Raw genomic sequence first — 24,425 nt, forward strand, 5'->3', positions numbered from 1 at the left:
ATCATTTGCCACATGCTCTGAAGAGCAACTTTAAAAAAAAATTGTCATATTTTTTGTCACATTCAAGAGTTTTACAAGTATGAGAGAAAAAGCTGAAATCGGACAGCGGTACACAACAGATGGGCTGAATTTCACTTTCTACCTCTAATAGGAATGAGAGCTTCCTTAAATGAAGATTTTTCTCTAGTGACGTTCTTTTCAAAGCTCAAAAAATGTATCTTAACAATGCCTGTGTGAGATGAGAGTATTGCTAGTGTACCCCCACAAAACAGGGAACTGACCACAGGTGTGCAAGACGAATTGCAAAATATAACAGTGAACTTAAAAGTCGGTCTGAGAAGCCTTTAACCTGGCCCCTTTCCAATGGCATGCCTGGGGGGAGCCTGCCCAGAGCCCTCAACTGCAGTTGAGACTTGTTCACTATTTCTGCCAATAGACCCCAAATATTTCCTTCTGCTTAGCCAATTTGAATGAATTGGGAGTAAAATGCATTTAGGGGACAACTGTGAAAAAATTGTAGTCACCTGCTGACCATTACCAGGAAGCCTGTGGCAGAGGCCAAGATTTTTCTCTCTAGGTATGTCTTCTTTGGGATAGAGTTGATGCAGTTTAAGAAGTCGCCCTCCCTTGCTGTTACAACATCCGCAGCCACCTAATGGCCTCACCAAGAGATTGAGTCAGCTTCAGCAAAAAGCCAGTGGCATGTTTTAAGCTGTTTAACCATGAATACAACTCAGTTGTGAAGGCAGAAACCTTCAGCTAAAGCACAGTAATGAACAGCTGGTGGGCAGTAACTGCTAAAACTGTGATATCCACTTTTGAAGTCTCAGGTGTTTTAATTTTTTCTTTCTGCATTTTTCTGCCTTAACTGACATAATTTCCATTTTACTACACAAGACAGGCATCTTACAGAGATTAGCATATTTCTTCTCTATATTGCTGGTTTGTTCTCAGTGCATAGTCCCCCCCTTGTGCAGTGAACAAAGCAGAGGTCTGAAAAACCTATATGTAATAATAGAATATATATATAATTTATTATATTATATAATAATATTTATATTGTGGCATATCACACGCAAATAAGAGAAGAGAATGCTTAAATAGGCTACACTAGTCCCTGGGTGCTTACCTTGGCTGCATTTCAGGGCAAAAACCTGCCATTGCTCTATGCACTCTTGCTTTTCATGGCAGAGAGCTCAGGCTTGCATGTAAAAAAGCATGCTGTAGTGTTCGCCCCTGTGTGGGAGTACTGAGAGGTACACGGGAGCACACAGCAGCATCTCTAAGCCACTGCAGACAAGGACGAGGTTTCCATGTAGCATCAGTATTTTCTCCTTGCTCTATGCATGCAGCTGAAACCAGACTGTGCACCAGAACTTTGTGAAGGTCCCACCAGGGAAGAAGAAGCGAATATTTCAGTAGGTGGAATGAATTATTCAAGTGCAGAGAAATACTGAAATAAAAGATGCCAGTTTTAGCTCTTGCTGATTGTCCTTCTGCTACTGATCCATACACTTGCCTCCAGCAAGCCCTCGCCTCACTCTGACAATTCTCGTGGGCCTTACTACTTTTTCAATTTTTAAAATATACCCCTTTCACTCTCTCCAGCCCATCATGCCCCAGATTTTAGTCCTTGTAAAAGCTTGTTTCTGTGATCTCCAAATATTCATTTTTGTTCAAAATAATTCTTCACCATATGCTGTAAAGAATAGGAAGAATGACCTGCAAGCAGATGCCCACTGTATTTTTTCCATATAATTTAATCACAGTCAATTTGTGCCTTGAAAAATCCACAATAATAACACATCTGTAGAGTCACAGAAGTACATTTGTGCAGTGTGCACAAATTGCAAAAGTGCCAATTCACTTTTATTTGCACACTGTAGTGGAAAACCAAAAGGCCAGAGGCAATAGAATGAGGAATACTGAAATGTTGTTTGCAATGAAATGTTGTTTGTCCTTGTCTTTCCAAAAGGCTAAAATTATTATTATTATTATTTTTATTCTCTCAAACAGTAACCCTAAGGATTTGCTTGTATCTTGAATTGTGAGCTTCCTTTTCCTGGCTTTTCCCAAGTTCTGTCATTTGCCTTGCTTGCAGTGTTTGACTGTGGAAGCTGGAACAAGCTTCCTCTCTGGAGCAATTGCAAGAGTTGCTAAATATTATGAACACCATCCCACAACACATGTGGCAGTGCAGATATTTATTAGCATAAGCTTGTTGCCCTTTTGTATGAGGTAAGGTCCTGAGGAGATCATCTTAAAAATGCCGAAAGAATATCTACTGATGATGTCTGGAAACAAAATATCCTCCAATGAAACTGGGAGAACTGAAAAATGCTGAGTGGAAGAATAGTTCTTCATGCACTAAGCAATTCCAGCAGCTGAGGTGTTAAGAAACCCACCAAGTATCATGGGACTGAAGATAAGGTTGTAGGGATGGCAGAAGTGAGCAATGAGTGAGTGGGAATGACTTGTGTTTGCAAGCTTTGCTGCCTGTTAGTGGTGTACTTACTCATACAGCACTTGTCTTAGGTATTTGCTGCCTTCATTCATTTTAACCTGCAGGCTGTAAACACATTTGTTATGAAAGGCATAAACAAAACAAAACAAAACAAAACAAGAATTCACACAAACCCCGTGTGAAGCCCCTGAAATCTGATTACTGGACTATTCATCACTTTCCTATGCTCATCAAAAAGGCACTGCACTATTAGTTATTAGTAAAGAACATGAGGATGAGAGGAAACAAACAAAAGCAGAAAATAAAGGAGAAAAAGACAACACAGAAAGGAGTTGGGAAAACGAAAAAAGGCAGAAGAGAGATGCTGACAGTGTTGGAGGGAAAAAAGTGGAGACATGGTCATGACAGAGAAATGAGATTCAATTCAATAACAGACTCCTTTATGAAGGAATGCATTTATGTTTTCTCTTGCCTCAGTACTTTTCCTGTTGTGATAAGGTGAGGCTTTTGAGTAAGCTTGAATGTAGTAGTGTCGTAGCAGTGATTATTAGAACAGTCTCATGTGTACTTTCAGCCAAATAGTCTTCAGAAGTTCTTAAGTCCATTTTGTCAATTCAATGGGAATTTTAATTGACTATTAAAATACAACATTACACAATAAAGACATTACTGAACTGCTACAGAAATACCAGAAAATGTGCTGTCAACAGAAAAGTGATTCTCTTCTGTAGGCTCATCAGAACTGCTACAACAGCAGAAATAGCCTGGAGCAGGAGTAACTGAGGATACAGAAGAGCTTTCCCCACATGCTTTTTCCTCAAACATAAGCAAAGTAAAGCAAAAGTCCAATCATTAAAACATTAATTTTGCATGATTCTCCTTTCTCATTACTTCATATGCAGTAGGTTATATTTCACTGTGTGATAGAGAATGATGGGAGGTGCACGTGTACAACAAAGGGTAAAAATTACATGACTAAGTGAAATCGCCTTGAAGACAATGCACAGAACGCAGCTCTTTGAGCACATTTGTCCTCTTTTTGTTTTCCAGAGTAAACCTGCTAGTAACTGCACCGATTTAAGACACGAGGATTTTTGTGTCCTTGGCTTCATGAGTTCATAGGGGAGGGCTGAACCCAAATTTCACCAGAGTCCTGTCCCAGTTGATGGTTCCAGCCATAGCAAGTTCCTCTAAACAGCACTACAGGTGGTAATATGCCTCACTATTGCCCGTGAGCTCTCTCACATGCACGGCTCAGGTGATGTGACAGTGCAACGGGCATCAATGTCAGTGACAGTGTGTACCAAAGTCACCTCATAGCCAAGGTCAGTAAAGCTTGTCACAGCTCTGCTGTCCTTACAGAGGGGTGAATGACACTGTGTGAACCAGTGTAAATTATAAACAGACAGCTTGTGCTCTGAAGAAATGATTTGTTCACAGGAATGGTAATATCACCACATCACAGCCATCATCTGATATTGTAGTTCTGGAAATCAAATAAATGAAACTGAGCTTGTACTGAATCTGTGTAAAGAAGTGGGTGACCTTCCATCTAATCCTGAGTTTCTCATTAAACAGCAAACAGTTGAGAAGAAAGTGTGGTAGATTGACAACGAGCAGCATGAAGACCATACAAAGACCAAAAGCAGTATGAATATTACACCACTGCTGGTCTCAAAGGGCTTTATTAAAAACAAAAGCATATAAAATAGTTCCTGAACAGGATGATTTTAATTGCGTCCTCCTGGGAAATCTGTACAATACAGACTTGCTTGTTTCCCTTGTAATCTAGAGGGACCTGACAAGCTCTCAACAGCTTCCCTTTGGTCTAAAATGAGTTACTGCTGGGTTTCTGGACTCTAGTTAATCTTAGTGGTGAATAATGTTTGCCTGGCTCTAAAACAAATGAAATTTTATTGGCATATTTTTTATACTAAAAGAAATAGTAACCAAATACATAAAGGGTCCAATGTGACATCTTCCATTTCCACTTTCTTACTAGCACAAATCTCTGAGCATACACAAACAGCAGTGTAAAAGCAGCAAATAGCAGCCATTAAGATGATACCTGCAACATGCCCAAGCACCGTGGTATCGGTGACCAGCCTACGTTGCATTACACTTCTTAGAAAGGCAGATTACCTGTTTTCTTTGGCCTTGAGGCAGTGCAAGGCTTCTTGAGCTGGATCTAGAGCAGAGAGCAGCTGGGCATAGCACTACATTGCCACACTTAATACCCGTCCATCATCTACACACTGTTCTGTATGTAGCAAAGGCAATGCATTAGGAAGGCCAGGAAGAGGAAAATCTGTAATAGCTACAGTGGCTGAAAAATGTGGGGGAAAAACCCCACACTCTGAAAGAGAAACCCTCTGCAGTTAACCACACTAAATATTAGGAAGCACTAATGGAAAGGATGTGACTTTAATTTTGATCCTGCCTCCGTGTCATTTTGGAATTTCTTCCTGGGCTAGCAGGGGCGCTTCCTTCCCATTGGGGTTTACAGGCTAACATCTCAAGCAGTATCAATTATTTATCACAAAAGATAACCAGAGGAGAAAGAGCAGAGCCCTATTTTACTATCTCTGGCTTATTTCACAACTTTATAGCTAGTGCCAGACAAAAACCATGCACCAGACAGGGCAGGACTCTTTCTCTGATGATGAGGCACCCACTTGGAAAGAGACAAACCAGGCTCCAGTGTCTGCTTGGCAGAAAAGGGAACAAAGCACTCCAGCAGGGAAGCCTGGCACTCTTCAGTTTATATTACTGAAACCTCCATGCCAAGAGGTCTCTGAATGACAGCCTGTAACTGGACAGCTTCTTCCAAAACTGGGTCATCTCCATTCACAGGCACCAGCTGAGGATGTGCCCTCCCAATTACTTATTTTTGCTGTGATATGGTAACAATATGGTACATTCCCCAACCATCCCATTGCCTTACATTGATCTCTCAGATGTTGAGAAAGATGATGAAAGTAGCAAGATGAAAGAAAAAGGAAAAGCGCAAAACAAGCTCACATTAAATATTCATAACTGGTAGTAATTACAAACAGCAAGTAGGAAATAAAGCAGTAGTGATTATGCAGTGTCCAAATCATCTATCTACAACTCCCTCCAGGAATTTTTCTCTTTAGGTTTCTGTTGCTGGAGTTGGAAAGTGACCCAATATTTTTGGTCTGTGTCTTTGGTCAAAGTTTCCTACCTTGTTTATCTGATACATAAACATAGGCCAGTGTTAGTTGAGAGTAAAATTAAGGCTCTACACCTTATTTCTGCTCTCCGATAAAACTTGTGATGAAGCTCTGTCTTCAGTAAAAACAAAACGGCATTGCTATTGTGCAAAACTTTGGATTTCAACAGCTAAACCGTTTTGTTGTCACTTCAGATGTTAAATACTGTGAGTTCATAAAAGGAACTAACATCTAATTCTTAAAAGTTCTTACTTTATAAGTTTTTTAATATGACTTTTGCTTTTTTTAACTCAGGAAATTCTGATTGGCCATTATTAAGTCTGTTAACCAAAATCTTTTTAAAAACTACATGTACAAAAGGTTCCTTTTCAAATGTAAAATGAGGAGAAACTAGGAGTTTATCTGAGGGCTTCTCTTTCATGTAAAAATTGATGGACATGCTGACTTTCTCAGAATTACCATTTCTTCCAACTACATAAAACCATAAGTTTATTCCATTCTGTCTATATTTCTAGGCTTTAAAATCTGGTGTTGCTTAATCAGTGTTAAATACCAACATATGTAGAAGAACTATGAAGTATATCCTAGGATGTTGTTATTGGTTAAGACATGTTGGATTTGAATCTCATGTCAGTTCTAGAGAACAAGGTGTTCTGTCAGATCAAGGGTGGAAAAGTTTGTTGAACTGCAGTATTAGTTTCCTGAGCTATACCAACCATCTCAAACCACAGAAGTCAGGTAATTCAACCTGTTCCTACTTTGCTTAATTTCAATGTTCCCATGAAGTAGCCTTTCCCTGTGATACGGAACTTCAGTTTATGGAAAAAAGCAAGAATTCTACTTCTGTGGTGAACCTGTCAGTTTTTGCCATCTGAGCACTCTGCTCAGCTTTGGAGACCGCAGTAGCCTTGTTAGGTTTCTAAGGCACCCTAATTACACACATCTGAGATTGCAGAATGCTTCAATTTAAGCCAGCATACAATCAAATGCTGTGCTTTCACAAATATTCAGAACCATCATCTGCCAGGATCAAGAGAAATTGAAAGGATATCTACTGGGTTTTATCTGCAGCTTTGATGCATAATTTTTCATTTTCTTTAGACGGGTTTAATACAAAGAGAGAACATGCCTTGAGTCCCACCGAGGTGTTTTGACATTAGGCTTAATAAAGCATGAAGAAGTCATTAATAAATAATGTTTTGCTGGTTAACAAGTAAAGCTGAATGCATTCACGAGACCCAGAAGTAGATCACATCAAACATGCAGCCAAATAACTTGCTAAAATGACTGCAATGGTTCCATTTTTTCCATTGTGTTTGGCACAGCCCAGCACAACATTGCACAAATAAACAAGCACTGCACCATATACACGTGCACCTTCAATTACAGTGTTACCTGTCAATTTTTATTTGCATTCAGTGGGATTGAGGGGTTTGTAAACAAGCATTCATGAAAGTGACAAAGAGCTATTTATATATTGTTAAGCTTTGCAGAGATCGAGCATTGCTGTCTGGAGTTTCAAAGGAAAAGATCTCTTGTATTCATTGAGATATGCATCATCCAATTCTTGTGTCAAAGCTACAAGCTTAATACATTTTACTGCAGACACGTTTGAGCTATAGCTTTCAAGGCTGTGTCAATATTTCCATATGTCCTTATTTTCCAAGGTTAAACATTCTGGCAAGTTTTTGACAAAGGGTCTGAGAAGAATATCTATGTGCTTGGGGTCAAATACATAGCTTCTATCCCCTTTGGCTACGACCAGGTTTCATGTGGAATCTGGATTGACAATATGGCAGCATTAGGATCTGGATTCACTCTGCATCATGATGACTTTCTCAGCAAAATGCCGAAGTTGGGAGCTGAAGTCACCTTAAACTCTCCCTGTGATCAGTGCCAAGAGACAAATGTTTCCAGAATGTGATTCAGATCTGGGCTTCTGATTACAAAATCAGCTTAAAATGAGCAAGTTCTCAATTTAGAGACTTCTGCTACATGCTTATGCTTGTAGGCAGGAAAACTCCTCGGTCCCTCCAATGAGGCCAAGGAACAGATTGTACAATTCAAGTTTGGGCCTGTGAGATCTATGCAGTTTGTGAGGGGGGAAAAAAAGATAGGAAAATGTTTCCTTATTTTATTTTTAGTTTGAGATATAGTCATATTCTAAATAAAGAGTCATGATATTCAGAAACAGGGACAAAGATTCCAAATGCATGTCTTCAAGTCTCCAGCACAGTTTGTATAAGCACAAAAATGCTTCAGTTCTCTATGTAAGTTCACTGCCATTTGTAGGTAGTGCAACTATCTTGGAATGAATATTGATCTAAAAATAAAAAAAAGAAAAGAATATTTGATGTCATCTATTTACAGAAAACCCAACTTCCAACATATTTAGTGTGCTTATGAAAATTAGATTATTTTTCACACCTGATTGAGCTGCCAGGTTCCAAGAGTTACTGAGAATAAGAGGATTGGAGGAAGCTATAATAACTTCTGAAAATGACTTAAAATCTCTGATATATGTGAGGAAAGGAATAGCTATTTAGGTTGGGCAATTTTTCCAGTTGTTTGGAGGGTTTTTTTAAGAGAAGATATGAAGAAAATAAACTTCAGATCCATGCCATTTTTAGAACATGAAATTGAGAAGTACCAAGTCTTTTAAACTGAATCACAAATGGGGTGATTTTCCTGTGACATTTTGAATTTTGCTAAAGTAGAAAAGCCTTTTTTCTAAACATCCACAGATTTAAGATGTTCAGGGATCTGAAATATTAAATAAGCATTTTTGATATGGAACAGTAAGTAGGAGTGGATAAAATGCACGGCCCATTTATTTTCCGTGTTTTTCTTCCATTTACCACTGAACATCATTTCTATCCATGATAACATAAGAATGTAAATGCATGAGCACAAGTCAGTGAAAACTGAAGTATTTTAGTGAATACACTTTCTATATATTATCTTATGGCTTCACAATCTCTGCTGATTTGAGGTTAGGAAGCAGACTCGGGTGTGGATTACCTCTGGAAATGAGACATAAATTTTACAATTCAGTCTCCATTCAATTTTTTTTCCTAATTAAAGCCTTCAAACCAAGAAAAACTTGTCCATTTTCTCTCAGGTGAGAATCACAAGATTACTAAGAAACTCTTACTGTCCAAACAATGCAGAACACAAGTTTTTGGAGATACCTGTCTTGTGAAATCTGAACAGCCTGTGGAAGGCAAGAATTAGCTGGATACACAGCACAGACAGTACAGCAATGCTTCTGAGTTGGGTGACGACAGAATTTGAAGTGACAAGCTTTTTTGCAAGCTGAGATGCTTGTGAATCTTCAAATGATGGGTTTCTCTATTCAGATTCTGCTTGTATTATACTTCAGGTATTTGCATCCTTCTAGTACCATGCCAATAATCCTTAAGCATATATGAGAACATTGACTTTTGTTCTTAAGGAGATAATTTAGGAATAACTTAGTGTTACAAAACATTGGACAAAGAAAATGTCATCAGAAAGTTCTATCCGTTGTATGAATTTGCATAGTTTTAGAATGCTACATCCACAAGATGTTAAAATAGCAAACATCCAAACTTTTTTTTATGGTAAGCCTTTTGACTTCATGAAGGTGTAACTGGCACTCTCAAAGTTCCAACAGATATCCACATAGAAATATGTATATATTACCACGTGATGGAATCACACAATTTATGCAGCTGTAAAAGGGAGGGCTTTATGGAAAGAAAATGTCATTACTACTTCACTTCAATGCACATTAACCTTCAAGGAGGAAAAATCAGAGAATACCATTTGTGCTACAAAACATAAAAGTTAGCTAGAACAGTAAATTAAAAAATAAGCAAAAGAAAGATATTTAGGTTTTTTTTTCCTTTTGCATTAGTAAGTAAAAAGTATCTTCCAATTAAATTTTCGTAAATATACTTGTATATTTGAAATATTAAGATGTATTTGACGCAAAAGCTGTTAAAGTAGGAATCACTTTGTCAAGCCCATTAAGACAGTAGTTTTCTTGATCTTCATCAAGATACCAGCAAACTAATAAAGGAGAGAAAATGCCACCATCTACCAGAACAATGAGAAAGGACACAGAAGGCATTTGGCAAGCTTTAGTATACACACCTTGCAATTGGGTTGGGAACTCTCTTTTAGGGAAGGAAGAATGATTTAAGCTTTCAAGTAACAGTTAAAAATATAGAAAAAGCACCAACCAAAGCAACAAGCATAAAGTCCCCAGGGAACCCAGTATTTTTATGGCAGTATTTCCTGTGAGTCTCCTAGCAGATCAAAGCATGTCAGCTTTCATTATATCCCCTCGAGAACGAATGTTCACACTGCAGCTTCTGATTTGCAAAGGCTTCAGGAGGCAGAGGTTGATCAGAAAGTGTTTTAGAGTGTTCACTGCCCTGTCTCTGCTGGGACTTCTTGCAGTGACAGGGCATTTTAGGAGGGACAACACCACTAGACCGTGACATGGATTGGCTGGCAGTTCATTCCTTAGAGGAGCTGGTCACAGAAAAGAAATTCCCAGATTTCTAGTGGAGTCCCGTGTGCCCTTTTAGCTGGTCAGACTGCTGTCAGGATTTATGATTACACCTTATGATTTGAACACTGAAACAGGAGAAATTCTGCATTTACATGACTTCTCTAACAAGCTCTGTCTTTTAAGCACCCCTCTAGGAATACACGTACAACTTAGCAAAACAAATGCTTTATTCATGATGGCAATAAGTACAGCATGGCTGTGCACATACCAATTGAATAGTAGCTTTGCATTTTTTATTTTATTCCTCCCAATAACTACATGCTCCTACAAGTGTTTCACAGGCATGTACTGTTTTCTACACAGCTTTTTATGGAGAACATTTTAAAGAGTTTTCAAAAAGTGAATGAAGCTGTGATAAGCAGCACAGCTGGTGAGCCAACAAGAGATTACAAGGAAGGCATTACCAGGAGGAAAATGTTCTAGGAATGTATTTTCCCTATGAGGCCCAAGGATTAACCAATCAAGATCAATGGTCCAGTTCATATATGCAAAACATGCATGGAAAATTAACAGGATGACTTGAGTACTCTCCGAATACATCTTTGCTTTTGAGACAGAAATTTCTGACAAGTATCCCCCAAAAACCAAAACTATGCAATCATCAGTAAGAAAGGCAAAAAGCTGAAGATCTGTACTGTTATTTTATTCTTCCTTACTCCTGAATGTGAACTGGAAGAAATACAAGGGAAACATTTAGAGGAGCGCATCTTACTTGGTCATATTGTGACCTCAGAAAATCTAGGGGACTAAACTGTAGGTGACTGATTACACCAGCAAACTCCTCAAGAAAAAGACCCCAGGGTGCCTTTTTCTGCTCCCTGTTGAGGAAACTGAGTAAAAAAATGATAATGCTTCCAGGTAGAAGGTTCAAGGTTTTTACAGTGACTACCAACAGTTTTACAGTTACTTCTCCTTCATAAGACATTCATAACTTTTCATCAGTGTTTGTGACCTTGTTCAAAGACCAGCTCCATCTTGAAATCGGATTCCTGCTTTCCCAGAAGTATTGTGTGTGGCTTCTTCAGTTGTGTGTTTTCATTGTACATTACTTGTTTATAGTTTTAATGTATGCTTTCATCTCTACTTGCCAGTTATTTGTTACTGTAGGAGCTGTTGTATCCCGAAACATCCCTGATGAAAGATGTTTGTATGACCTCTCAGAGTTTAAATCACCCATTTTTAACCTTTTTGCCACCAAGAGTAGAAGTCTTAATTTAAGCAGACATACAAGATCTCTGGAAGTAAATTTTTTGCTGAAAGGCTTCTGCAGTATGTACAGACCCTAAAAGCTCACTGCATAACCATAAGGGGATCATTAACCTCCCTCAGGAACCCTCTTTGCTCAGAAGGTTTCAGATTGTTTCTTGTAGAAGCTGTCCATTTGCAGAAAATGAAAAAGCAATTGTGGATATCAAGAGACCCAAAATGGCTGTACCTTTGAGAACAAGATCAGTGCTTACTATCCTGGTGCAAACAGGAGCCTTGGAGACACTGCACTGCAGGAGCAATGTTCTCTTACTGTGAAGAGCCAAACAACCCTGGATACAGTGAGTTGTAGAAATGAAGCAGAGATCTTTGTGGCTAGACCTTCTTCTCGGAGGTGTGTGAGCATTTTCTAGATTTTGTTGGTTTTGCTGCCTCATATTTTAAGCAAAGTGATAATTAGCACAGACTGAAAAAAGTGTGTTGCAGATGCTTTTAACTGGACTGTGAAGAGTTCTTGGTTCATTCTCTGGGGCCACAGCTGAGCAATGTGCTTATCCTGCCTTTTTCCAAGGATATGAACAGCCTCATTGCAAACTAATGCTTAAGGCATGAACATAGGAATCTTGCTCAACTGGCTGCCTGGATCATTTCTGTCTTTCAACCAGTATTGTCTGGATCTCACCCAAATTTATTCTCAGCCAGATGCTCTTCTCCAGGAGCTATTTTCCTCCAGGCAGTGCAACATCTTTATGATGGCTCTGGTTACATCTGCAGAAAGTGAGATATACACTTGGGTGTCATCTGCAAAGCCTGTAGCAGCTTAGCACCTCTCTGGAGTTTTCTGGAAGTATTGGAAAGGGATGTAGGGAAAGGATTTATAGTCCTATGGTCAGACTGCAGGTGCAGGATATTGGGAAAAAAAGCAAATGATGTTACCAGTTTTTCTGGGGTCCTATTGAAACCAGATTTTTTTGTCTGCAAGGTATACAAGATTGGGGTATATTCACTCAGCATTTAAAGGAGGAAGAGAGATAAGTAATTCTTTGGCCCTGTCTGAAATTAAAAAGACCTTGCAAATTAATACAGCCACACCAAACTGGATATTGCTGTAATACTAGAAAATGGAAACATTGTGTACAATATAAAACTTCCTGCATAAAATAGATAGAATGAAGAATATTGTTTCTTACTGCAATACATTTTGGACACTGTGTATTTTACATTTAATTTTACAGTGCAAAGGATATTACTGGAAGAACAGCTTTAGTTGATAATTTTCTTGTTTGGTAGAGCTGATATATTATAAGGTTAATGTATTAATTTGCATTTTTCTAGACTGATTATTTTTTACTCCAATCTGTCTTTCCTCGTTCTTAATCTCTTTAAAAAGAAATGATATAAAATAGGACTTCTTTTTGACAATTTTAGCCAGAAAACCTTACTTTCCCTGCCGATTTTCATGCTCTACAAGCTTTGCCATCATAAACCACTTTGCATGTATTAAGGAGTATTATATTAGATGAGGCAATTTAAGTGTATCCCATTTCACTTGGTGAAACTAAGCAGCTTTGCATTATAACTAAGTTGAGCTAATGAGAATACGTTTAAAGCGTGTGTTACCTGAAACTGAAGTTAGCTAGTCATTCAATACTGCAACCTGTGGGTTTGCAAAACGATGGCAGGAATCCTGCTGTGAGGGAGATAGGAAAATTATTATAATCTGCATTCCTAAATTGAATGAGTATTTTGCTCAGCAGAGGCCTCTTGACTGCAAATAGTCTGAAATTACATCCTGCTGTTTAAAATGCTTTTTTTCCAAGTAAGTAAAAATGCCCACATTTTCTTAAATCAAATATTTTTTAAATCTTACATGAATTAAATTATTGAGAGAGGGAAAGCCATATATCCTTTGCTACCTCTTGAAAAACTTCTTGATATTCACCTTTTTAATAGAAGGGACAAAGTGCCTATAATTTATGGCTTTATGCTTTAATTATTCAATTATTATACTGTTAAAGCTTATCATCATATCTCTCTCATCATTTTTTAACTGAAAAAATCCATGTTTACAAATTTTTAAATTTGTATGGGAGGAAATTGTATGACAGATGTCAGAATCAGCTAATAGATGTGATGTCTAACATGCTACTAAGGTAAATTCATATTGAAACTGTCCAGAAAAGACTATATACAAAAGAAAGCAAAAGACCATGAGTTTACAAGATACAGGGATAAACTTCTGCCACAAGAGTAGCATGGTAAACATAACTTCATTCATGTGAGTTCTTTATCTCATTAAAGCCAGAAATGACATCAAAGAAAAAAAAAAAAAAAAAGAAAAAGGCCCTGGGGATAAGGATTAGAGGCCACAGTAGTTGTCTGAGCAATCGTTTTCCACTGTGTGAAAGCAATACATACTGCAAATACTCTTCATTACATCCTCTTTAAGAGCTCAGAATGGAAGAGGAGATGTCTCAGCTTTTTCTCCTCAAATTCTCTGTCTTTTAAGCCTTGACTAGTGAAAACATTTACAATAAAAGATGTCTGTGCTCCCACTGGAGTCAGTGGGGGCCTGGGCTTTGCAACACTTGGCAGGGTGTGTGTTTCTAAGTTAAACAAACCAGGACTAATTCTCTTGCCCAGAGTTTGGGTGACCCTGTCTCTCTACCTCCAAAAAAAGGTGTCTGTATTCTTAGCTGCTTCTTGGAAACTGTCCCTTCCCTACCTGCTCCCTGAAATCTATCGTGCCTTGAATGGGACTGTGGGGAAAACCATGGAAAGAAGTGAATAGATTGGATGGATGAGCAGGAGCCAGGGATCAAACTCATGCCTAAGCCTTGTTTTGCTGTAACAGATAGATGTATGCAGCTTTATGCTTTCTAATAAGAAGAGGTGGCTGAGAGGAAGATGAGGTCACTCTCGTGTGAAAGGCGGTTCTCATGAGGACCAATGAGACAGGCAAAGGTGATGACAAGGATGCAGACATATCTTAGACACAACCTGTTTTCCTGGATCTTAAGGGGCCTTATGCTGAGTTTCAGTCTTGTTGCTTCAGATTACAATTCACAGCTCTGACCTACTTCTCAAATGGTGGATAGATCACTTCTGGGTTTTTTTGTCACAAAATATATTTGACAGAAGACATTTTTGTTTCCACACATTAATTCAACCTCCTAGGACATGGAAGGGCAGAATTTAGTCTTTCCTGTGTCAGGGGACTCTCCTCCCAACCTCTGGGAGGAAGTTGTAGTCTCCAGGATATAGTCTGTATGCTGTAGGCTTAGCACAAAATCTCCAGGATCAGTTTTAAATCTCAGGTTATGCCAAATGTTCCCAGTTCACAAGCCTTCCCCCCCCCCCACCCATTAAATGTACAATATAGGTACTCAATTCAGTATAACCGTCATTTATATCAGGGAAATTTCTTACTTTTGCTACCTAAGATTTTGCATGCCTTGTGTATAAATCTACTTGCACATCTTTGATAAAATTCAACGAGTAACAAAAATCAACCATGGAAAATTTGGACAGGTAGAACTCCACTGATTTTACAGTCAGTCAGACAATTTAGCTTATTCATTTTGATTTGTGCTGTTTAAACAAACATGTCTATTACCTGTCAAAGACAGTTTGTTCTCCAATCTATCAAATAATGTTTGTAACATTTTTCATTAACCATGAAATCCACAAAAATGAAAAATAAAACAAATTTTTTTTACACCATTTTATATCCAAATTTATATATTGGTGTTACTGAATGTATGCTTTAGTAGCAATACTGTAAGCAAAGTGAAAGATGTGGAGTATACTTAACCTCAAGAAGTACAAGTCCAAGTGCAAGTTGCACTGGATATAAATACTGGGAGAAAAACTCATTGAGAGCAGCCCTGTGGAGAAGGACTTGGGGGGTTCTCATAGAGGAAAAACTGGACATGAGCCAACAGTGTGCTCTCACTGCCCAGAAGGCCAAACACATCCTGTGACTGCTTCAAAAGAGAAAGGTCAGCAGCAGGCCAAGGGAGGTGGTTATCCTCAGCTCTGCCCTTGTGAGGCCCCACCTGAGCTCTGCATCCAGGTCCAGAGTCCTCAGCACAAGAAAGGACTGCTGGAGCAGGTCCAGAGGAGAGCCACAAAGGTGATTACAATGATGGAGAACCACCCCTGTGAAGACAGGCTAAGAGAACTCAGTGTTGCTAAGCCTGGAGAAGACAAGGCTTCTGGGAGACCACATAGCAGCTTTCCAGTACCTTAAGAGGGTTTATATAAAGGAAGAAGAGGGAATTTTTATATTGGCAGATAGTGACAGGACAAGGGGCAATGGCTTTAACCTGAAAGAGGGTAGGTTTAGATTAGATGTTGGGAGGAAATTCTTTATTCAAAGTGGTGAAGTAGTGGCAGAGGTTGCCCAGAGAAGTTGTGGACACCCATGCTATTATAATCAAGGCCAGGCTGGATGAGGCTTTGGCAGCCTGGTCTAGCGGAAGGTGTCCCTACCCATGGCAGGGGGGTTGCTGCTGATGATCTATAAGATCCCTTCCATCCTAAACCATCCTAGGATCCTATCTTCCAGCATTACCTGTCCTAAAACAACAAGGTTCTATCAACAACAATGCTGAGCTAGCCAAACCCATAATCCTGTCCTTTATGTTTATTTATCAGTCACACACAGACATATTACACAAACCTCCCAAGCACAAACATACAGTGCAGGAAGATAGAGTTCACAACACATTTGGCATTTTAATTCTGCAACTGAGATATTCATTCACCTCATAGTACACACACACACAAGTATAAAGGATGTAATATCATTTAAAAAGTCCACATAATAAAGTTATAACATATGCTCTTATATCAATTTTACTTTCTTGGAAAATATTAAGGTGTCACATTGAGGGCACCTCACAGAACTAACACAGCTCTCCTCCACACAGCAAACTTTGTACAATCTTGCAACTCTTCTAACCTTCTGCTTTTAAATGTAGTCTGTATTTTTATATTCATGTTCTTGTTCCTACTGAAGTCTGTTACAAAGATTCTCTGTAACTTCAATAGAACTTAGATAAAATAAAACTGTGTTGGGTTTTTTGTTTGTTTTTTCTCCTCCTGCTATCTGGAGTAGATATTTGGTGCCAATGGGCAAACTTCTTTTTGATGAGGGTTGATATTTTTATCTTTTGTTTATTTTATACAGGGAGTTGGTGTTTAGAATACAAACTCAAATGCTAGCTAGGGTAGCAGACAGAGGAAGATTGATTAGAAAGCTATTATTCAGATGATAGCACTAGAATCCCTCCACAAAAAAAAAGAAAAAGTAGAACTCAATTCATACAGTTTAGTTACATCAAGTTTGAACTCTGTCTGCTTTAGCCAATAGGTTTCCTGAAATAATTTTAATAGATTTTAATAGATTTAATTGGAGATGCTTAATAGGAAAAAGTAGTATCTGTAAAACTAGGGTTTTTTTTTTTCAATGTCCATATGAAATAGGATGAAGTTGACAGAATGAAACTGAAAAGAACTTTTAACCCTCTTCCCCCAAGCCCAGATAGAGCATTAATCCTGAAGAATATTCTGCAAAAAAATGAAAAAAACAGATGGCAATCATAGAATAAAATCAAGGTTATGTGATTGTTCACTTTTTTCTCTACTGCTCATAGCATGATCCACATCATTATAAACATAGTTGTTTTTTGTAATGTTATGATTAGTGCTGAAAATCCTGATGTATCTTTATGATCTTGCTACTTTCCTTGTCAGTTATGTGTCTGAGACATGACTTGATGAGCACATATGCCCACACACATTCTACCACCTTTCTGAGCATGTATCTGCTTACAAAATTATTTCTTCTATGTTTTCAATCATACCATAGAAAAATTATGTCAGTGAATTGTTCTGGTCAAGGTTGATTTCCTGAGGTGTAGCGAGAGTAGTGTCAGAATAATGTCAGCAGATTATATAATATTTTAAGAGAAACCAAAGGGTAGACAAAGCATATTATCAAAATCTCACAGTTTCCAGAATATAAATAGCTGCCATTAAGAAGAAATTAATTTTTTCCAACATGCTATGAATGTCTTGGAATTCCTCTGAAACCTACATGCCATCTAAAACAATCAAGCACACAGTTAAACAAACTCTCTGATCCCCACTTCTGTAAAGAAGAACCATCTCATGAACAAAATAGAATATCGTCCCCGTTTTACAGGTTGTAAATCAAGTGAGAGTGGTTAAAATGCACTAAACACAAGTCTAGAAGAAATGTCACAAAAATGGTTAATGACAATTAAGCTCAGAGCATGGGCATAGCTTTCTCTTGATGGCCAGCTGGTCATTTAGAAGCCTTTAGGTTGCCTGAGTTCACTAAGCACATTTATTTATGAGGCAGTTAAAAGCATGATCTCAGGTACGTATATGTTGTGTTAATCACCATTTTACTCATCTGTGTCCCTGTTCAAGCAACAAATTGAAACATAGTCCCTGGTGCTAAAGACGAAATGAAACAGTCCTGAAACCTGAGACTTTTAAGGAAGACACTAACCTTTGTGTCCTTAGGCACATCCAGAAAGTCCAGTACGTCTATGTCTGATGAAGAACATTCCAGAAGGATTTAACTCATCTGTTCCAAAGTTCAGTCCCAAGAAGAGTTTAGTGGTTACTGAAAAGACCATTCAGGGAATAAAGCACCTCCAGGTATGCAGATGGAAAGATCAGACATCTCTGCCAAAATGATGTACAACTTGCTGAGCCTGTACAAGAAGAGAAGATGCTGTATATTTGAAAATAAAAAAAAAACCAAAAACAAACAACCCAACAAGCCAAACCAAAGAACTGAAAGAACCCAAAACCTCAGTTTCCCTGTTTAAGAAAAGAAACTCTTTGCAGTAGGGCCCCAGAGGTAGTGCATGTCAGGTCATGTTTCTGGAAGTACTGTGTCAGTATCTTGTAAACATTGGCAGCCTGGAATCTGGAGCACAGATTAGAAAGGAAGGGCAAGGGGGAAGGAAAATTACAACAAAGGCATTTCACAATACTAAGCCCCAAACAAAAGTCATACTTAATGACAGAAAATGGCTAATTATGCTTACTTTAAGTGAGTTACAAGAAAAGGAATGTTAGATATTTACTGGAAAGAGGTAATATATTGCTCGTGCTACTGCTACTCTGCCCTTGACATTGACCAGAAATGTATTTTGCAGCCATTTTGTAAATCACTGGAAAAAGTACTTTTATACTGAGAACAATGCCAAACACATCTGGAGAAAATGGTAACAGCATTTAGTGAGAATTGTTTAGATGATCGTGTCTTTTTTTTTATTTTCTGTGGTTTTTTAGGGTTTTTTAATAATCTAACTATGCCTCCATACTGAAGACGTGGGGCATGGAGACAAACATGACTATGGTATTTAATTGCAAACCCCATACTACAATTTCTAGCTTCAGGCATGAACATATCTACTTTCCTTCAAAGTAAATCAAGTCCCACGGAATTTGGAATACAGTTAAGCCCTCAAAATCATCAATGTCAATATGACCTGCCAAAAGGCATTAACTCTGCAATTATTCTGTTAGCTGGGAAAAAATACTTGTGAGTAGAGGATCAACATTAAATCAAAAGGTTTCTACAAAATATTGCAAAGAATGACCAGTCTGAACACCTTTGCAGTATGGTTGGAATCTAAAAAGTACAGATGTCTTTGCGAGCTTGAAATTAAATTTTGTACCTATGAAAGAATGTACAAATGTACAAGAATCTTGTAAAAGTCTAGGAGACTAGCAGCCATCCTTTCTTTGCAATGAAGTGTTTATTTCAACATATAATTTCCATCTACCTTGCATAAACCACTTGGCTCAAGAGCAGTTTACTTCTGACTGCTGTTGCCTGTAGGATACATGATTTGCAATGCTGAGTATTTTGTTTTTCCATCACAAACATTTATTCATTAATAATTTATCAGATAAATGGCTTCTGATTGAGCAATTTAAAAAATGTAAGCAAATCAATGGCAAAAGACACCAAGCAGCATATTATAATGATACAATAATTCGAGCTCATACATTAGACCGAATTGATAGAATCCCAAAAGCCCTCTTTGGATAGCTCAGTTTCAGAGAGTAAATGTTCAGCTGAAATACCTAATAAAACATCTCAACTACTGCTCTGAGAAATCGTGCCAGTATCATGTACAGTATCTTTGAGAGCTAATAAGTTGGCTCTGGAAAGCAAACAAACAAACAAACACTAGAAAACGCCTCTGTGAACCTATAAGCTCTCCCTGGGGGGGTATTAATAGTCACATGAAGAAGAAGACAATGAACTTGTCTCTCAGTTGTGTGAATGAGACTTTGAAAATCATAATGGTCTGATTATTTGATGCCAGCGATATTTAGAGATATAGATTGTAGCATTAGATCCAAACAGTGTTTGTTATCACTCCTATGTGTGACAGAGACAGTAAGGGAAACAAATGTGATAAATCCCTTAAGAGGGAGCTCTCAAGGGTTCCTAATGTATCATGAATAAGACCTGCTCTGAGTTACAGGATTTTCACCTGAGTTGTTCACAAGGAAAATACAATGCATTATAAGGGCTGTGCTATGGCAATCATCACCACCTTTGAGGTTTCAGAGAAAAGAAGGGAGATTTAAAAGCACTTTTGGAGAAAAGCAGCATATAAATATTTTCCCTCTTTCCAAGGTGTATTGCACGAAGTCAATGACTTAAATTTTTCCAGGACAGTAGTCAAGCTCCCTGAGAATAATGTTAAAAGTCCTGTCATTTTACAGGCATCCTGTATCTGCAGAAAGGACTGGTTTCCCATCAGGCTTGAGGAGACTAGTCAATAATGTGTTGACAGAATGTAGATTTATTTATAAAATAGATAGTGTTTATTTTCTACAAGGAATAGATTGTTTTCAAACTTAGATGGAATTTATCTTCCATTATTTGATGAAGACTCATTAATTATATACAATAAATTTCAGGAATGACAGATCTACCAATAAAAGCCACAATTCAATATGGAATATGTGTGAACATCAATATATGTAATTTTATATAAATGATCACAAATATATTCAGTTTATTTATTGTAAACAGTTTAAATGAATATGTATGAAGTGAAAAATCAAATTAAATGGGGTAATAATTATTTTTTCTGATTTGATTTCTAATTTAACTGTCTCTGTTTATGCTAAAGTGAACACTAAAGCATCTTGTTTAGTGACTATCTATTTTCAATGTGTGTTTATCCACTCTAGCTAAGACTAGAGTCTTTGTCCACACCAAAATAAGACTTACTGAAAATTACGTTTGTTTATTTTAAATAATGTACTTGAGTTGTTTTACAGGTTTCCTTTTCTGAATCTATTAGCTACAGGGGATTTTGAAAAAGGAAGCACCCTGAAAGCAATATTATAGAAACAAGACAAGAGTCTCCTAATCCTATCAAGGAAGAATTTAAAAAGAAATTTTCAATTACTTTATTTTCTTTTGGTTTTTAAATTTTTTTTTCAAGTCTAGAAAATAGCAAACAGCTAAACACTTGGACATTGTAAGTGACCTTCTCTTTATATGTATGAAAGTTACTCTTCCTCAAATCATACACAAAATCTGGTCACCTGCCCACACCCTGTCCAGTTCAATGAAAAATCAAATGAGTTAGATTAAACCATGAGACCTGAATCACACTTAACACTTCTACAGAGTTAGACAGAAGGCATTAGCTCTCAAAGTGTCAAGGCTACTCTGGAGGGTTCAAATCACCATCAGAGTTAGTCCTTACAAAAATAATGGATTTGCCATAATGTCATGAAAATAGATAGAGAGGGCCAATTGTGTGACTGGGGACAAAGAAAAAGAAAATAAAATCAATGGTCAGTCACACATATTTTCATTTTCAGGCTTCCCCTGACTTCCCTCTGCTCCATAAAAATAATTTTCAGAAAACCACCAAGTCTCTGAGCCTATGGCATCTGTTCAATCCCAATAAACAGCCTGCCCCAACTTCTAAGAAGCCAGAGCTCCTAGTGTTTGTGTCTCTGGGATAAATCTTTCTGATGGACAGCCTTGGGGCAGTAGTGTTGGGAAGCCCTCCAGCACAGTCTTTCAGAGATGATTGCACATAGTCCAGGAGCTCCTGATGGAATTTGGGAAGAATTTTTACAGATTGCTTTTTCCACCTGCTGCATAAATATGAAGCATACCTCAGGGAAACAACCCTCCATTCTTCCAAATTTTGACAAGCCACATATTACCTTTTCAGCTGTTATTCAAAATGCTTTAAAGGTGAGTGAAGCCATGGCAAGTCACAATGGCCACCACATCACTATGCTCATCATCAGCTTTTCAGTTCCAAACTAGCTCCAATTTTGGTTGCATGATAGAATGAATTTCAAACAGCTCAATGATTTGCCACCAAAAAGGTGAATAATAGCAACCTGCATTAAAAAAAAAAATTCCTTTTGAACCCAAATTTCATTGTGATAAAACATGACTGTGAAAATTTGCATCAAGGTAATAAAAGTTGGTAAGCACTGTGCTAGTGTGTCCACATTTCAAAATAAGCACAAATCTCCTCTTTTTCCTCTATTTAACTGTCAGGGAAAAGCTGAGATCAGCATTCCACACTGTGTATAATATGTTACTATGGTGTAAACCAAGTGCAGTGAGTCTACACTGAGAAATTTATAACGAGTCAAAAAATTATCAGACTAAAATTACATTAAAAAATGTGTGAAATGTGCAGTAAATCTCTTGAGGCAGTAGTCTTAAATAACAAGGCTGTGTTGCAATAAATATTTAATAAGAAAAACAAGAATAAAATAGTCATGAACAAATATTCTCAAAGTAACCTAGAACAGGAGTATGTGCAGCACACAAAATCTCATTTATACCTGAGGACTGTTCAAAGTACCACAAAAGTGCATGTATTTTTCCTATAATTCACTATATTTCATATGTACAATAAATATATACAATATACACTTTACGTGGGTTCTTGTGCACGAGCTCTGCTACAATTATTCAGTACAAATTGCCACATGTGACAAGAGTAGCTGCTTTACTGATGTAAATCCTGCACATTAGCACAACTGTGCAGACAGCTACAGCAGCGGAAACTGTTGCATGATCTACAGAAATAGGTCAGCTTTATGAGGAAATCACTTGTTCTTGGAGGAAATAAATTATGAATTTCCACTTGGGGAGAGACCCCCTTGCAGAGGCGAGTCCAATGTGAATTTTCTTGGCAGGAAACCTGTTTTATCTGAGGGTCAGAAAAAGGAACAGCCAGTGGCCCGGCATCCCTGCCTGGGTGCAGAAAGATGCCTTTCATCACACTTACAGGAGGCACAGTGCAAAAGGGTACAAGGAGAGGATGGGGCTATGACAGCACTCATATCACAGCCCTGGCAGCAGGGGTGTGCTGTGCTCACTGGGAAGGGAAGGGTACAACACATAGTGACCCTCAACAGCTTTGTGTGACAGTGAGAAAATGACGAGGGCCAGTGGGACTCACACATGCTCATCAGCACATTACAAACTGACAACCCTGTCCAAAGATTTCATGAATGCAGTTAAGGTACACATATCTAAAAAGAAGACATTTGTTATGAATTTATTTCTTATAATATATGTATTTTATGTTCAAATATATTTAAATACATCTATTCATAACACGAATTATTTTTTGGGCAAAAGGATGTGGGTAAAATCAGCATATATTATGACAACTGCTATGGATTTTTTTACCTTCCACATCTGTGTATGTATTAGTATCAGCTGCTTCATCTCTTCAGAGCTGCTTACTACATTTTACCATGCAATACCTGATACAATCTGTAAGTGAAAAGCTGAAAAAGCATCATAAGGGATTCTTCTCTTCTATGTCATGGCACTGTCTTTCCTATTCCATGAGTTCAAAGGCAAGTTTTTATTTATTTTAGTGTTAGGCAGTGGGAGGATAGATATATTTTTGGTCTTGTTTCTTACCCTCTCAATTGCAGCTTCCAAATATTCCAGTTATCCATGTTTTTAAACAGAGCCAAGAAAATCCACAGGAACACCCATTACTGCATCCTATGAGATACGAGTGAGGGAGATGAGGGAACTGGGTTTGTTCAGCCTAAGAAAGGAAGAGAGCTGGTCTGCAGCCACCTGAGAGGAGGGTGTGGAGTAGAATGGAAACACCTCCAAACAGACTCTCCTCAAGGGTCCACAGTGGGAGGATGAGAGGCACTGGGATGACATTGAGGTACTCGCCATGTGACTGGTGTGTTTTTAGTGAGAGGTTGGACCTGAGGGACCCTGAGGCCTCTTGCTCCCAGGTGACTCTGCTGAGCAGAAGTCCTGGCTCCCCTGACAGATCAAACGCTGCTTCCCACAAAAAGGCTAGGCATTGCTCAGAGGAAAGAGCTTGTCTTTCTGAGTGAAATCTACACAGCAGTACTCTGAATCCCAAATCAGATTTTATGCACGAGACCCAAAGAGTCTCAGACTCATCAGCTTTCCAGAGGAAGTACAGTCCCACGCAAACATAACTTCACAGACCTGAGCTGACTTACAAAGATGCACAGATTGTAGAAAGCAGTAAATATAATCTGAATGCAAATATCACTATGACTTATCTTTTCAGTATGTTTGCCCATAAAGTAAGTTCTTCTTGGGAATGAAGTACAGGCCAATTGTAAAATCAGTTAAATGTCTCCCCTTGATCACTTTCACTCCTGAAACTGATAAGCATATAAATTAGACAAATTAATACTTTTCAGTTCTAATTTCTTTGACTGGACAGCTTATTTATTTAATCTGTGTTTACAGGAGTTTCAAAGCTTCTCAATGTGAAGGGTTTTAGTATGTGTCCAGGCAGGCAATATATCAATGTAATGTTGCACTGAACCTCCTGCATTTGATTCAACACCCTCCTCAAAGGCAATATCATTTGATCTCAGCACCTTGCTTCTGGACCCCTTCTGTCTCCCGGCTGCAGCAGCAGCA

The 24,425-nt window shown here is 38.1% G+C and overlaps 1 protein-coding gene across 3 annotated transcripts in view; it reads right to left on the reverse strand.

Moving 5' to 3' along the window:
• Window positions 1–24,425, reverse strand: part of HS3ST5 (heparan sulfate-glucosamine 3-sulfotransferase 5) — a 191,193-nt gene that overhangs the window by 72,036 nt on the left and 94,732 nt on the right. For all 3 annotated transcript variants that reach the window (XM_038130906.1, XM_038130907.1, XM_038130908.1), the window contains exon 2: window positions 17,970–18,177. The gene's annotated coding sequence lies outside the window, so the exon portion shown is untranslated. The remainder of the gene's footprint in view (window positions 1–17,969; window positions 18,178–24,425) is intronic.

Source organism: Motacilla alba, chromosome 3, assembly GCF_015832195.1.
Source record: "Motacilla alba alba isolate MOTALB_02 chromosome 3, Motacilla_alba_V1.0_pri, whole genome shotgun sequence".
Taxonomy (NCBI): domain Eukaryota; kingdom Metazoa; phylum Chordata; class Aves; order Passeriformes; family Motacillidae; genus Motacilla; species Motacilla alba.